The following is a 13,850-nucleotide window of genomic DNA, read 5'->3' as shown; positions in this document are numbered from 1 at the left end:
TCACAGTCCTAATAAAAATAATCTTATGAGACCTAGAAAATGAATAGACTACATTAACAAGTAACACGTGTACTTCTTTAACATTCTTTAAACATATTACATCATGTAGGTGTGACATGAAAACAAGCCTAATTTAAGACAGCTTTTCATATCTCATGCAGCCTGTAGCCAGTGGAACAATGACAAATGTGGATGACAGCTCTTCTCATATCTCATGCAGCCTGCAGCCCTTGATAGCAGATGAATGGTCGTCAAACATACAGCACACGTGTACACGGAAGGCTAGTGTGCAAACTTGCTAGAAGAATATTTCTTGGCCTCACCAAGGTCCAGGAAGTGGTGCTTTCCTGTTCTTGCAAATAAAAACAACCACAAACGGCAGATAGCTGCCTGTTTTAACTGCACACCAGTAGGTGCAAGCATTGACTTCACACCGTTAAGTGTGGTATCTGATAAGGATTCAAGAACCTGAAATTGGCAGACACGAACAGAAGCATTGTGCACCTCCGCAAAGTTAAAGAAGTAACAAGTGAGAGAAATGTCTCTTCACAACAGATAGCCAAGGGCCATAGAGTGCAGTGGAGGCATTCACTGAATGGGTACAAAGCTCTCACTGAGAGGTGCGAAGACCCACCTAATTGTGTTGTACATAGGAGACCTACCTAAGTGCACACAGTCACATGCTCAGCTCTAGGCTTTACTCTTCCAGATAGCGGATATGACGCACGCACACGGGCAGGGAAACCATGTTCCGTCATACATATAAGAGCCAAGCAAAAGGGGAAAGGGAACCAACAGCAGCAGACTTGACTGTACATTGAGGCCTGAAGTGCTGGAGAGGACTGCAGAACAGAGGAGTCATGAGCAGAGCAGCAGCAGGAGAGAGATAGGCAGGCCTAGCTAAGCAGAACTTGTCAACCCCAGAAGGAGCTGTTTAATTTGAAGCACATTCTGCTCTAAACGTGAGTGAAGGGTGGGGGCTTGCTGAGTGCATTTAGATTGATGGTGTGTAATATAGTGTAGCATAGCTCCTTGAGACATTAAGGTTACACATACTGTTAAACTAAAACCACCACTTGTTCTATTATTTGTCTATTCACCCATGCTCTTTGCCCACATGGCAATCTTGTCCATAGGTGTGATGTTATGTTATGTTATATCTGCTTTTGCTTTAGCTTGTTTAATGAGCATAAGAGCCCTCACGAGATAGGGGGTCACATTAAATTCATTAACATGAAAACTCCTGCGTCAAGTGTATAATTCAGAGTAATGCATCAGAGTGGTATCTCTTTGAGTCCAAGAACTTTACAATTCCTGCCTTTATATGTTTAAACATGTTGGTAAGCACACAAACCTAGGCAGGCCTGTCTTTTAGTTAGCGACGAGACACAGCCTAGGGTGAATGTTGACATGAAATGACTGATGATCACATGTCTATTTTCACAGACTCAAACAAGGTGGAGATAAGAGGCTCATGGTTACACCTAACTCGTACGCAATGAAGTCAGGTGGTTTTAGCGTTCTCAGTATAAAAAGTGTAACCCCTATGCCAACAAGTGAGTCCAATGAGTAGAGTGTTCTCCACTTTACAAGAAACAAAGAATATCCGTACATGGCTCTGCCTACTAGTGCTATGCATCCGATACATGCACAGTATCATATCAGAGCTGCTACATGCATCTGTGTCTGGTGTTCAAATCAAACCATGCAGTGGCTGATACTTTTGCAATAGTAACTGTACAGCTTGTGTCATATGGATGTTACTGCACAGTTCTGTGTAGTTGGATATTGCTACTGCATAGGGAAGTAGGCTCTCTAGGAGCATTGCTGTCCACAGCTGCTCTTCTGTCGATGCAGTACAGAGGTTGCACAGGTTCCTTTATTTATTCCACAGTTGATACTGAATACCTGTCTTCATGTCACATGTGCCCCATAGGACCAATTAAACCAACTCCTGTTTTGCTTCTTTTTTGCCTGTTTAATGGCTTACTGTAGGGAAGCCTGCATAATTATCCGACTTTTTGCATTGTCCCAGCAAATGGGTCATGTACAATGCTTTCTATTTCAGGGTCCAACCCGGGCAAATGGTTTATCTTTACCTTTGTTCAGTGACATGCCGGAGTGCCCCCCCCATGTCTTATGCAGAGTAGTTTACTGCACTATGCCAGGTTGAAGAAACATCCCATTTCACATCAGCATATAACTATTCTGGGGCACCTTCGACAGTCGACAGTCCTCCCTACAAGACATCAGTCCACTGGATCACTAGGCCTCCACCAATATGGTCACAAATCAGAGACCAGGGCTTCCACACATTCATCTCTCACATACATCAGCTCATTATGATCCTGGATGGGCAACCTTGAAAAAGTCTGCTTGGCAGTTTTGCCATCCAGGGAGATCTATGCTGTAGCAATACACTTGCATTTCGGAGACAATTTGGCTAAGGAGTTTGAACCTCTCTATTTCTAGGTCCCAATAGGTTGCCAAGGGGTTTGAAGTTCTTTGAAATGTTCAATGTGTTGCACCACAGATACATTCTGAAATAAGACACTGCTCGCATGCATGCCAGCATTTAAGCTACAGAGTATTGCTGCTCTGTCTTTGATGCCAACACCATTGAGTGTATACTCTTTTTGCAAAAAGTGCCACACTCAAGCCCATAGGCACATGCATCGATTGCCATTATGGAATCAGTGTTGGTGCAAAAGTGTTGCACACATGGGCAGGTGATACTCTGTAGACATTTCTCAGATTAAGAAAACATCTTTTCATAGTAGTTGCATCAAGCACTCCGTTTTAGTTAAGAAATCACCCGCAAACTTGTTTTAAGAGCTTGCCTTGCACATGAAGAATTTTCGTTAGCCTCACTGCTGCCTCCTCCCCTCCCCGCCAACTGTCCCCAGCTGATCTAGTGAAAACCTTTGATTTAAAGCTAATACGTTTTCTCTTTAAGTGAAATGGACACACTACCAATTCCTTCGGTGTGGTGTTGACGTCATCTTCACTTCTGCCACGTAAAGGAACATCCTGAAAGTACTTTAGCCTGGATAACCCCTTGAGTCCTAGAAACGAGTCATTGAAACACTGATGCTGCAGAGCAAAACCCAAAGGAATATCCTAGAGGCCAAAAGCATCCGTTAACTGTTTCCTAGAGGCCAGAAAGTGATCTCAAAGCCCTTGGTGCCAGTGAAGCTGAGAATTTCCTGCATCGAGAGCTGGACATGTTAACTTGAACACTATCCGCTTACTTTACGTGGGTTTTAACCACATACGATAGCCGATCTTGACTTCTAAAATGCAGGCCAGTAGATGATGCAGAGAAGAGTGCTGCCTGATCTTTGTGGTATCTGGTAAGCCACAGGTGATGCTGGTGACATTAACTAGAAAAGGCCCAAACAATGGGAGCGCTTTTTCAGGATAGAAGTTGTGGTGTCACGTGACCTGCTGCATGACGCGTAACGTCATGACGCGGGTCCAACAATAAAGAGGTCCGTTTGGCGTCCGTGTGGCAGACCGGAACTGTGTCTGTCAACCACCAACATTGTGTCTGTGTCTAATTGCGCATCATGCTGCGCGATGCGCCTAGGCCGCACAAGAGCCCCATAACACTGGCGACGAGGGCTGTGGACCCTGGCGTGCGCCTGCCAATTAAGGAATCAGCTGCATCCGGGCCTGCGGTCCACAAGGAGTGCTATCCCTCAACCTGAAACAGATCCTCATCGTGCTCTGGCACACCATTAAGGGATCCCACCCCACATACAGCCTAACACTGTATACTACTGGCCCTTGCCAGAAGTTTTGGAACGCCCAGAGTGTTCAACTCACCTCCAACCCCTCAATCACTGAGAGTGAAGGTTTTTTATTTTTTTAAATAGCGCGGCTCTCACAAGTGAGTGCTTGTGCGCTGCCACTTTGTTCTCCTGCCATACCACAGCCCCATGGTGGCGCAATTCTGGCATACCTACACCACCAAAGTGAGGTGACCCACAAGACTCACAGGAGTAGCGGCTCCCCAGGAGCGCCTGTGGACCCCATTGAAGACCATCCTACCAGCCAAAGGACTGGGGCAGTGGCTCCATTCGGAGTGCCTGTGCATCCATGAATCAACACCAGCACTGACACCCCATACCAGAGACCATGTCGTCTGAGGACGCTGCAGCAGCCCCGCTCCACCATGCCTGCAGGGAGGGCCATCCCAACGAAGCGGCTCGCTTGCGGCCCTGTGCGAGTTCGACATCAATGGGGCCCCAACGTCACTTGGACCTCGATGGGAACTATGGCACGGGCGCCTAGAGATGTACTTCAAAGCAACAGGGGAGAAAGACGACCTTACGAAGATGTGCACCCTGATATTTTCAGCCGGACCTGCAGTCCACAAACTCTTCAAAACCCTCCGCCCCGCTAAGGACTCATATGACGCAGCTGTCAAGGCACTGACGGACTACTTCGCCCCTATGGTGAACACGGACTACAAGAAGTTCGTAATGCGCCCAGCCATGCAGCAGAGTGAGGAAAACTTGGACAAATACCACAGTTGCCTCAAGCACCTGGCCTTGACCTGCGTGTGGGCAATTGAGGAAGAGGAGGTAAGACTCCAAGTTATCATTGGATGTCACTCAGTAAAACTCCAGAAACAGATTCTGAGAGAACCAGGCATCATGTTCCACAGGATCCTCGAACTAGGGCGCTCTCACGAACTGGCAGACGTAATGGCCTCCAAAAATGGAGGTGCCCCTGAAATCAGTAAAGCTAGAGGAAGTGTGACTAGTAGGACAGCAACCTCCAAGCAACAAGAAATGCCTGGTGGCAGAAAAAGCAGAGTAACACTACCACTCCAGCCCCCTGCGCGCAATGTGGGTATCACCCTCCTCATGAAAAAGACTGCCCAGGAAAAGGGGTACACCTGCACAAAATGGCATCCCAAACCATTTTGCGAGGGTGTGCAGAGCATCAGCGCCAGCAACAGTGCCGGGAGGAAAGGAACGCCCCAGAGGCTTCCCACAAGATAGAGCGAGTCAATCCGCTAACACCGCGTCCACTGGCCCACAGGGAGACCCTCCTATTGCGGGTTTCAGAAAAGAAGATGAGGATGTTTTCTTCGTATCAGCGGTGCTAACAGTCGGGGGGCGAGGAAAACGCCAACCCCAATGCGCAGTGACTATCCTAAACTCCAGTTCACATACTCCTCGACACAGGAGCCTCGGTGAACGTACTGGCTGACGAACAATACCGGACATTACCAGGACTGCCGGCACTTCAAGACACAAGAGTGCGTATCTTCACCTTTGGTGGCAAAACTCCTCCACCACTGGAAGGCACTTTCATCACCACCGTCCAGCATCACGGAACATCCATACGAGCCAGGTTCTACGTCACTAAGGTAGCTACACTGAAGCTACTTGGCTACGCCGCAGCCGAAGCCCTAGGCCTCGTCCACTTCGCCAATGGGGTATTCGTAAAAGACGTCCAGTTGCTCCTGCCAAGGTTCCCAGACATATTCACAGGAATCGGGCGGATTGCAGGAAAACCAATCAGGCTCCACATAGAAGCCAGGGTCCAGCCGGTGGCTCTGAAGTACAGACAGGAGAGTGCCCTTCCACCTCCACAAGCAGGTCGAAAAGGAGATCCAAGACCTTGACGACCTCAACATCATTGAAAGAGTTGAAGGACCCACCCTGTGGGTCTAGCCCAAACAACCGGACAAAGTCTGTATCTGCTTGGACATGAGGCTGCCCAACAAGGCGATCAAGAGGGGAAGGACACCTGACACCCACCCTGGACGATATCATCACGGAGCTGGGCGGTGCCACTGTATTTTCCAAGATTGACCTCCGGTCTGGCTACATCAGCCCCTACTCCACCAGGACAGCCGGTACATTACGACTTTCACCACTCACATTGGCCTCTACAGGTACAAATGGCTCAACTTCGGCATCTCATCTGCCACAGAGGTGTTTCAGAACGCCATCCGTGGCGCTCTGGTAGGGCTACCAGGTACTCTAAATGTCAGTGATGACATTCTAATACATGCCAAATCCGAGTGCGTGCACCTGGAGAGACTTGAGAAGGTCCTGACAAGCATCCACCCTGGGCCTAACCCTCCACTGTGAGAAATGTGAATTCTTAAGAAACAAAATCAAATTCTTCGGCTTTGTTTTCCAAGAGGGAGGGATTTCAGCCGCCCGGCAAAAGTCAAAGACACTCAAGAGGCCAAACCACCTGAGACGGTGTAAGAAGAAAGGAGTTTCCTGGGCATGGTCACTTAGTGTGGCCGCTTCATAGAAAACCTAGCAACCGTGTCAGAACGCCTGAGGAACCTCACCAAGCAGACAACAACCTGGAGATGGTCGGCCCTAGAACAGACAGCATTCGACAACATCAAGAAAGAGCTGTCTGATGAATATATACTGTCGTTCTTCGACCCATAGAAGAGCACAGAGATTGTCGTGGACGCAAGCACGTTCGGACTCAGAGCCATCCTCACTCAAGTCAACAATGACGGCACACAGTGCACCGTGGCATATGTGAGTCGAGCACTCTCACCTACAGTACAAAGGTACTCACAAATAGAGCGGGAGGCCCTACCAGTACTGGGGGGGGGCACCACTTCCACATATACAGTCATGGGAAACCAGTGAAGGTGGTCACCGATGACAAACCCCTTCTTCCAATCATGATGGGCGGGTCAGCAAACCCTCCTCCTCGCATTGATTATAACGTGGACCTGAAGTACAAACCAGGACAGAGCAACGCCGCAGACTATTTGTCTTGACACTCTAAGCTGTCAAACACAATATTCCCCGAGGAGGTGGCGGCAGCTGAAGAGCACTTACGCCTCATCACAGAGAGCTCTGTCCCCAACTCAATGGACCTTGAGGAAATCAAGGCGGCTTCCATAAACGATGGATGCTTCCAGATTCTGCACGACGCCATGGAAATGGGAAATTTGAAGTTGGTTATGGAAGACCTGGGCTCCAAGACGCAAGAAGCCAGACACGCTGGCGCCACTGTAGAAAGCACGAGGTGAGCTCACGTTCACAGACATGGACTCCTACTGAGAGGGACGCAGATAGTCATCCCCAGAGGGCTGATTGACCAGGTGATAACTCTTGCCCACCATGGCCACCAAGACGCAGCAAAAACAAAAAACCTCCTCAGACTCAAGGTCTAGTTCCCTGCATTAGAATCAAAGGTGGAAGAGTCTATCAAAGCCTGCAAATGGTGCCAAGCCGCCGCCGCTCACATCAGGGAACCAGCTATCCAGAGCATGCCCAGAAGTGACGAACCATGGGACACTGTCCACATGGATTTCGGGTCAACACAGAGAGAGTCACACTTCCTAGTGATGAGGGACCAGTAGTCCCGATACCCGGAAGTCGATTTTGTCCCATCGTTCGCCCTCCAAGACGTCATTCCAGCAATGGAATTTTTTTTTGCAACCCACACTTTCCTCAAGGAAGTCCCCTTTCCAGAGCACGGGCCCAGAAGAGTTCCTAGCCAGAAGAAGCCTCAGTCACAGGAAAATAACACCTGTGTGGCCACACGCGAATGGCGAAGCGGAATGCTTCATGCGTACGCTCAACAAGTGTTTACGTATAGCCCATAGGCAAGGGTCAAGTGAAAAGAGAGCCCTCTTCCAATTCCTCCTTGAGTATAGGACAACCCCATACTGCTCGACGGGAGTAGCTCCAGCCAAGGCCCTTTTTTTAAAGGTGTCCACACACATTTCTGCACGACCCGGAAGGAAGAGTTCCAGGAACAATAAACAATAGAAAAGTACAGGCCTGAAGAGAAATGACAATCCAGAGAGAGAACAACAGGCGAGGACTAAGAGACCATCACATAGCTGTGGGAGACACAGTCCTAGTGAGAACTCACCACTCAGAAGGGAATGAAGGTAGTGCGAGTGCAAGGTTCGCAAGCGACAGCCGCTGATGACCACGGACTAGTAATGCGAAACTCGAGCTTCTTCAGGAGGCTTTCAGCCCCCCCTTGGATGCCGGCCGACTGGCATGGACAAAACAGACCTCACAGTTCACCATCCGGATGCGGATGACAGAGATGATGATGTATCAGGAGAACCCTATCCAGAAGCAGCCGCCGAGCCAACACCCAGGGAGCCTGGACATCTCCAAGGAACAGCCCCTACCACCGGGACGGAATAGCGCTACCCTGCCAGAGAGTCGAGAGGATCTCCGGTGCGACTCAAAGACTACGACCTGACCACCTGAGAATCACGTAGGAGACTGTTAGTCGCTCAATACAAGGGAGTTATGTGCTTGACATGTTTGTTTAAATCCCATTTTGCCTGTTTGCTAGTTATAACTTGTTCTGAAGGCCCAAGGCCGGTTGTTATAAAAATTTGGGGGAGTGTGGTGTCACTTGACCGGGGCCAACAATAAAGAGGCCTGTGTTGCGCCCGTGCGGCAGACTGGAACGGGGCCTGTCAAACACCAACATCGTGTCAGTGTCTCACTGCGTGTCATGCTGCGCCACATGCCTAGGCTGTCAAGAATCGGAGGAAAGCTTCAGGTCGGCGCTTCTTGCTTTGCAAGAGGCGATAAACTACATTTCCCATGAGGCGTTGGGAACGGTGTAGTTCTCCTATCGCGCGCTACAACAGCTGTTCATTAGCAGCAACTGTTAAAACTTGCCGCCGCCCGTGCCTCAGTGCAGGTAATTAATGATTTTCAGCACGGGCGGCGGCAGTTTAGGAGCAGGCATGCAGAAATTCTCAGACGCCGAAGGACTCTTGGAGCTTCCCCGGGCCGCGACGGTGACGAACAGCTGAATAACCACGGGCCGCGGCAGTGAAGCGGGTTCCCATAAGCTTCGGGCATCGCTCTTCAGGGACCGGATGTCCTTGTGAGGCATCCGGACCATCAGTTAAGTGTTTTTGACCCCAGTGTTCATATTCTGGAGTTGCTATATGCTTACTTGTTTATTAATTGACTACTTCAACGCGGTAGTGGGCGTGTGAGGTAACACGCCCTAAGATACATGCCATGCATTAGACACGCCATGTGGAGAAAACATGCTATAAAGCTCTGAATGGATAAAACTGGGCACTGGGAAAGATATAGAGACTATTTAAAGAACACGCATGGTTCCACACAGTACAAGGGCATGTTCGTGTGTGTCTTTTTTCCTAAATCATTGTTTGTGGCTTCATTGTGCCCGACGGGCCATGTGTCTCGTGTCTTCATAAAAAGGGACACCCTTTTGTTTGTGCCATTTAGCTTGTAAGCCAATCTACGTATGTTCAAGGAATGACTGTCCAAGTCCTACGTTATGTTCAAGCCCTATGTTATGTTCAAAGTCCATGTTCTAGGTTATCCGCTTATGTTCTGTGAGGTGCAAAGTGGAGTTTAAAGAGCTCCTATGATTCGTATGTAACAAGGTCATTACAGGTATCGGAGGTCAGGTTAGGTGTTCAGGAAATAGAGTTACAGGTTCAGGAATATCGCTGTATTGTATGTATTTGCTTGTGTATGTTCTCCTCCTTTCCCACTGCATCCCTTTTTCCCTAACTCCATCTTCCCCCCATTGGCTGCTACGTGGCTTCCTGTGATATCAGTCTTCAGGCGCCGGTGCCAACCACGGTGGGAGGGGTCAATCTATTTGGCTTCTGTGGTTCGGAAGAAGGGATTAAGACCCCTATTCCCTTATAAGTTTGACATAGGCCGTACAGAGCCCCATAACAAAAGTAAAACATTATAACGATCCTGTCTAGTCAATGTGTCCGGACAGGCAATCGAGGGTGTAAATTAACGTTTTCAAAGCAGCCACGTGGTCCAATACTGTACGCCAAGAGGTATGGTCTCAGCCCCAGCTCAGCATATCCTCTCAGACAACTCATAATTTCTCTGGTTCCACCCAACAGTGCTCAAGGCCCACCTTTATGATGCGCAGAGCTAGCATCCTAGCCTTCACTTTTCTCCGTTTGAGCAAAGGTACTTTCACTCACAGCCAGGAAAGGTAATAAGAGCACAACTGCTTTAGCTAACCACATAAACATTACATAACACCAGCAAGGGTTCCATCACGTATAATTGCCTAGAAACGCCATCAAAGTTTCTTTCTGGCGACAAGCCAAGATGTGATGGCAAAAAGTATTGTATATTTCACCAGAAACCCCTGGCACCTTCAACGCACGGTTACCCATTATGCATTGATCAATAGATGGCAGTGCATGCAAAACATGTGAATCTCTAAAAGGATTCCCATTGCAGAAACACGTGCGCACCGACTAAAGACAAATTGGCATTTAAAGGAAGACCTACTTTGTATAATAATAATAATATAAACAGGTAACATTTTATTGGAAGGAGAATGATGGGTGCACATGTTTTCTGCATAACTTCGCTGAACAAGTGTGCAGAAAAAATATAGATGTTATAGTCATTCTAAATTTCACCAGTGCGATGATCAAATACAGTCACATGCATGTACATGAAATTGAATGAAACAGGCGTGTCCAAGTAGCACGCAACACCCCTTGTGACCCGAGGCTGAGAAGTCGAAAAGCATTTAGTATGGCACTCAATCAGGGCGGCTCTACAACAGCGACTAGCGGTCTTTCATCACGCCTCATCACAAAACCTCCAATCGCAAATTCGAACAGACAACCCTGATTAAACGGGTTTCTCATACTGTACAACAATAACAAACCGTGGACCCTGGTTCTGTCCGCTTCCTCTTTCGGAGGAGAGGGCCCACATGTGCGTCCTTGCTGAGGTTGCATAACTAATGTTTTACCCGGAAGCGGAAAAACACGTGACTGGCAAAGTGGGAAGCATACAGCCCATGGCGGACTCTCGGACACCGCGGTCTAGTTTAATCTGAGTTTGAATAAACTTTGGCGCAAAGCATTGCAGTCCTTGCCGAGGCACCGGTGGACACATCAACACGCCATTAAATATAGGTCCCCAGTTGCGGATGGATCCAACCGCATGTCCCTTCTCGCCCAGATCTGGCTTCTTTCTCAATGTAAACACACGAAGAGAACGGGACTTTCGTTCTCATGTGGGTTTATATTGTGAAAGAAGCCAGGCCGGGCTGAGAAGGGCCCCAATCCCAGCCAGTGTAGTTTCAAAGCTTAGGCTGAATTGCCTGTGGCCTCGCAGGAAACTGGCAATGTCCTGGACTGGGCTGCCTGTGGCCTTTTAATGACACGCAATTGCCCCTTTCTCTTATCTAGCACACCCTTTATGCGACACTGATAGGCTCATTACCTTAGCAAAAAGGTTTTCACTTAAAGATCCCCTTTTAAATGTTTGCCATAATGTCTGACATACACAGTAAAGGGTTGCTCTATGTGGATAGGCAAATACTCTTAACATCTTGCACACCAGCCTGCTGTACGTTTGTGACTAATCTTTATCCAATTAGTGGTCTAATTTTTTTTTTTTTCAGGCTTGCGATATTTTGCATTTTGGGCCTTCTAGTTTTTCATTCAGGATGTGGTAAATAAAGCAACAACAACATTATTTTGCTTTAGCATGTGCTCTCTAAGGATTTACTTATTGTACTTTGCTATGCTTGGAGATAGGTGTATTTTATTTTGTAAACTATTCGAGCTCTAAATTTTCTTCTGATTGCGTATGAGAAGGCCATGCAGTTCGGTATCGCCCCATAATTTTGTGGTATGATGCTGAATCCCAAAATACTGCATTTCTGATTACCCTGGTAAAGTCAATAAAAAAGGCAGAGGGTTATAGCAGGTCTGTGGGCAGGGGTCTCCTCCCGCATATATATGCGATAAAATGGGATGAGAAAAAAAGGGGGATGTAGTATTTATATTCTAAAATATCATAGATCTTGCAGCTACTTGTTTTTTCCCCTTTTGGATTCTGGAATCAGTAGTTTTTTCTATCCTATTTTAAATTTAGGAAAACAAAGTCCCAGAATTCCAGAGAAAAATCCGGACTGGATGGCATTCTCACGCATAGCCACGGGAAACTTGAGAGTTCTGCTCTATAAGACATTGTAGGCCTTAAATCCAAACTTTAAATATTTGTGCTAAGTGGATTTTGGAAGGTATGTTTTCAAGTGGTTAAACTGTGCATGGGTTACAATACCAATTTCACTATTTAACTACAGTGTGTGATCCTTAGCAAATCATGTCATCTCTTTTAGTATAGAAGACTAAGCTGAGCAGGGGCAACATTAATTTCCTCCCCTATTTCTAGCAGTCCCCCAAGTTGTGTGGACTGTGGAGAGTACAAGAGTATGAGTGAAACTCTATGCCCAGTTATGCTATGTTATTGAGTCTTGTTTAGCACCCAGTATCATTTTCACTGTTTCTTGGAGTTTTAGGATCTGCAAGAGTTGGGTTAAGGGGGCCAACATATGAGTAGCACAAGGTTGCTTTGTTGCAGTGTTGATGTGTGCTTGATCTTAAAAGATAGGGCTTTCTGTGACATGTCCGTTTTATATATTGTGTGAGTGGTCTGGAGCAGTGGTTAATGTGCATTCCACTTTAGTACTGTAAATGATGTGTGTTTGGTTGTGGCAATTGTCAGAGTGGTGTATAAAGAGTGTTATCTTGATTTATATGTGGTGGATTAGTGTGCTATTTAGGCAAATTTAATGTAGACATATCTTCAGGTGATGATCGTTCCTTTGTGTAACTGTTTGAGTGGAGATTGGTGTGTATAGATGTGCTGTTGGTTAGGGTGGGATGTAGAATGATTTCCAGTTAGTTACTCTTGCCATTTCTTTCTCAACAAACCACTTAATGGCAACTGGAGACACACATTTTTCCCCTTTGGAAACGCAGTTGGTAGCATTTATTTGCTTACAACGGTGCAAAGAAATTGCAGATACAACAGGAAAAGGAATTGCCAATAGTATTGTGACAGTGCTTAAAGGCCTGGATCATGACCTGAACAATCTGGTTGAACAGGGATGTGATGGGGCAAGCAATATTATGTTAGTGGTCAGTTTCATGGAGCTCAAACTGAAATGACACCTTGCTATCCAATGGCCATCTATGTCCCCTGTGCAGCTCACTGTCAGAGCCTCAGCATTAGCAAAGGGAGCAAGGTTGCAGCAATACGAGACTGCTGGGCGACTATCAGCCAATAACAATCTTCATAAAAGACTCTGCTCCCACCCAGTATAGGGTGTTTGGAAGACCAGCTAGAAAAATGTTCTTCCGGTGATTTTAGCATCTTGGCTCACGTAAAGCTTTTACTCTGCTTGGTTTTTGCTGTGTTGTTTTTTCAAAGAATTCCTTCCCTTTGTTGATTGTTGCCTAAATGAAATTTTAACATGTCCATCCTTATCCAGCACTAGAAATCTACAGAAGGCCAGTGATAGCAGTTTATTGTGACCCTGATGGTACTCAGCAAAGTGCTAAGCATTAACCTTGTCTGAAGTGCTTTAGAGGGTTATGTGGTGGGTCAGAATCATGAGACGGACAAGCAGTCATGATGTTCAAAAGGTTTATTTCCTCTTCTGATTCTGAAATACCTAATATTTCCCTAATTCTGTGATGCTAAGCCCAAATCTATACAAATGAAGGAACAAGGGTGCTTTTAAGTATGTCAAGATGTTCAAAAATAAATGACGTCCTCTATCCAGAAATCCAATTCTAACCTACTTTCTTTCCCTATTGCTCAAAAGAAAATATAAAACCACGAAGACATACTTTTGGGCTTTGACCAAGGGAAAGGTAGGCTGCTAGCTTCTGACCCCCACCCTTGTGTCCCTTTATCATAGGCCCTTGCCTATGTTCGCAGTCCAAAACATATAGTTAGTTTATGACTGGAGGGCCATCTAGGGTTTCCAGCTGGGTCCCTCTGGTTCTCCTTGAAACCTGTGTGTCTCGCAGTCCGTCTCCC

General features: G+C 47.0%; 1 long non-coding RNA gene across 2 annotated transcripts in view; it reads right to left on the bottom strand.

Moving 5' to 3' along the window:
- Positions 1–13,850, bottom strand: part of LOC138566038 (uncharacterized) — a 268,484-nt gene that overhangs the window by 101,111 nt on the left and 153,523 nt on the right. Inside the window, exon 1 of one of the 2 annotated variants that reach the window (XR_011301802.1) lies at positions 10,675–10,745. The exons of the other annotated variant lie outside the window; for it this stretch is intronic. This is a non-coding gene — a long non-coding RNA (uncharacterized lncRNA). Of the gene's footprint in view, positions 1–10,674; positions 10,746–13,850 lie in introns of those variants that run through there. 2 annotated transcript variants of the gene reach the window in all.

The sequence above is a fragment of the Ambystoma mexicanum genome, chromosome 2p, assembly GCF_040938575.1.
Source record: "Ambystoma mexicanum isolate Mex_15411 chromosome 2p, UKY_AmexF1_1, whole genome shotgun sequence".
Classification (NCBI taxonomy): Eukaryota; Metazoa; Chordata; class Amphibia; order Caudata; family Ambystomatidae; genus Ambystoma; species Ambystoma mexicanum.
This window is presented reverse-complemented; position numbering and strand designations above follow the sequence as displayed.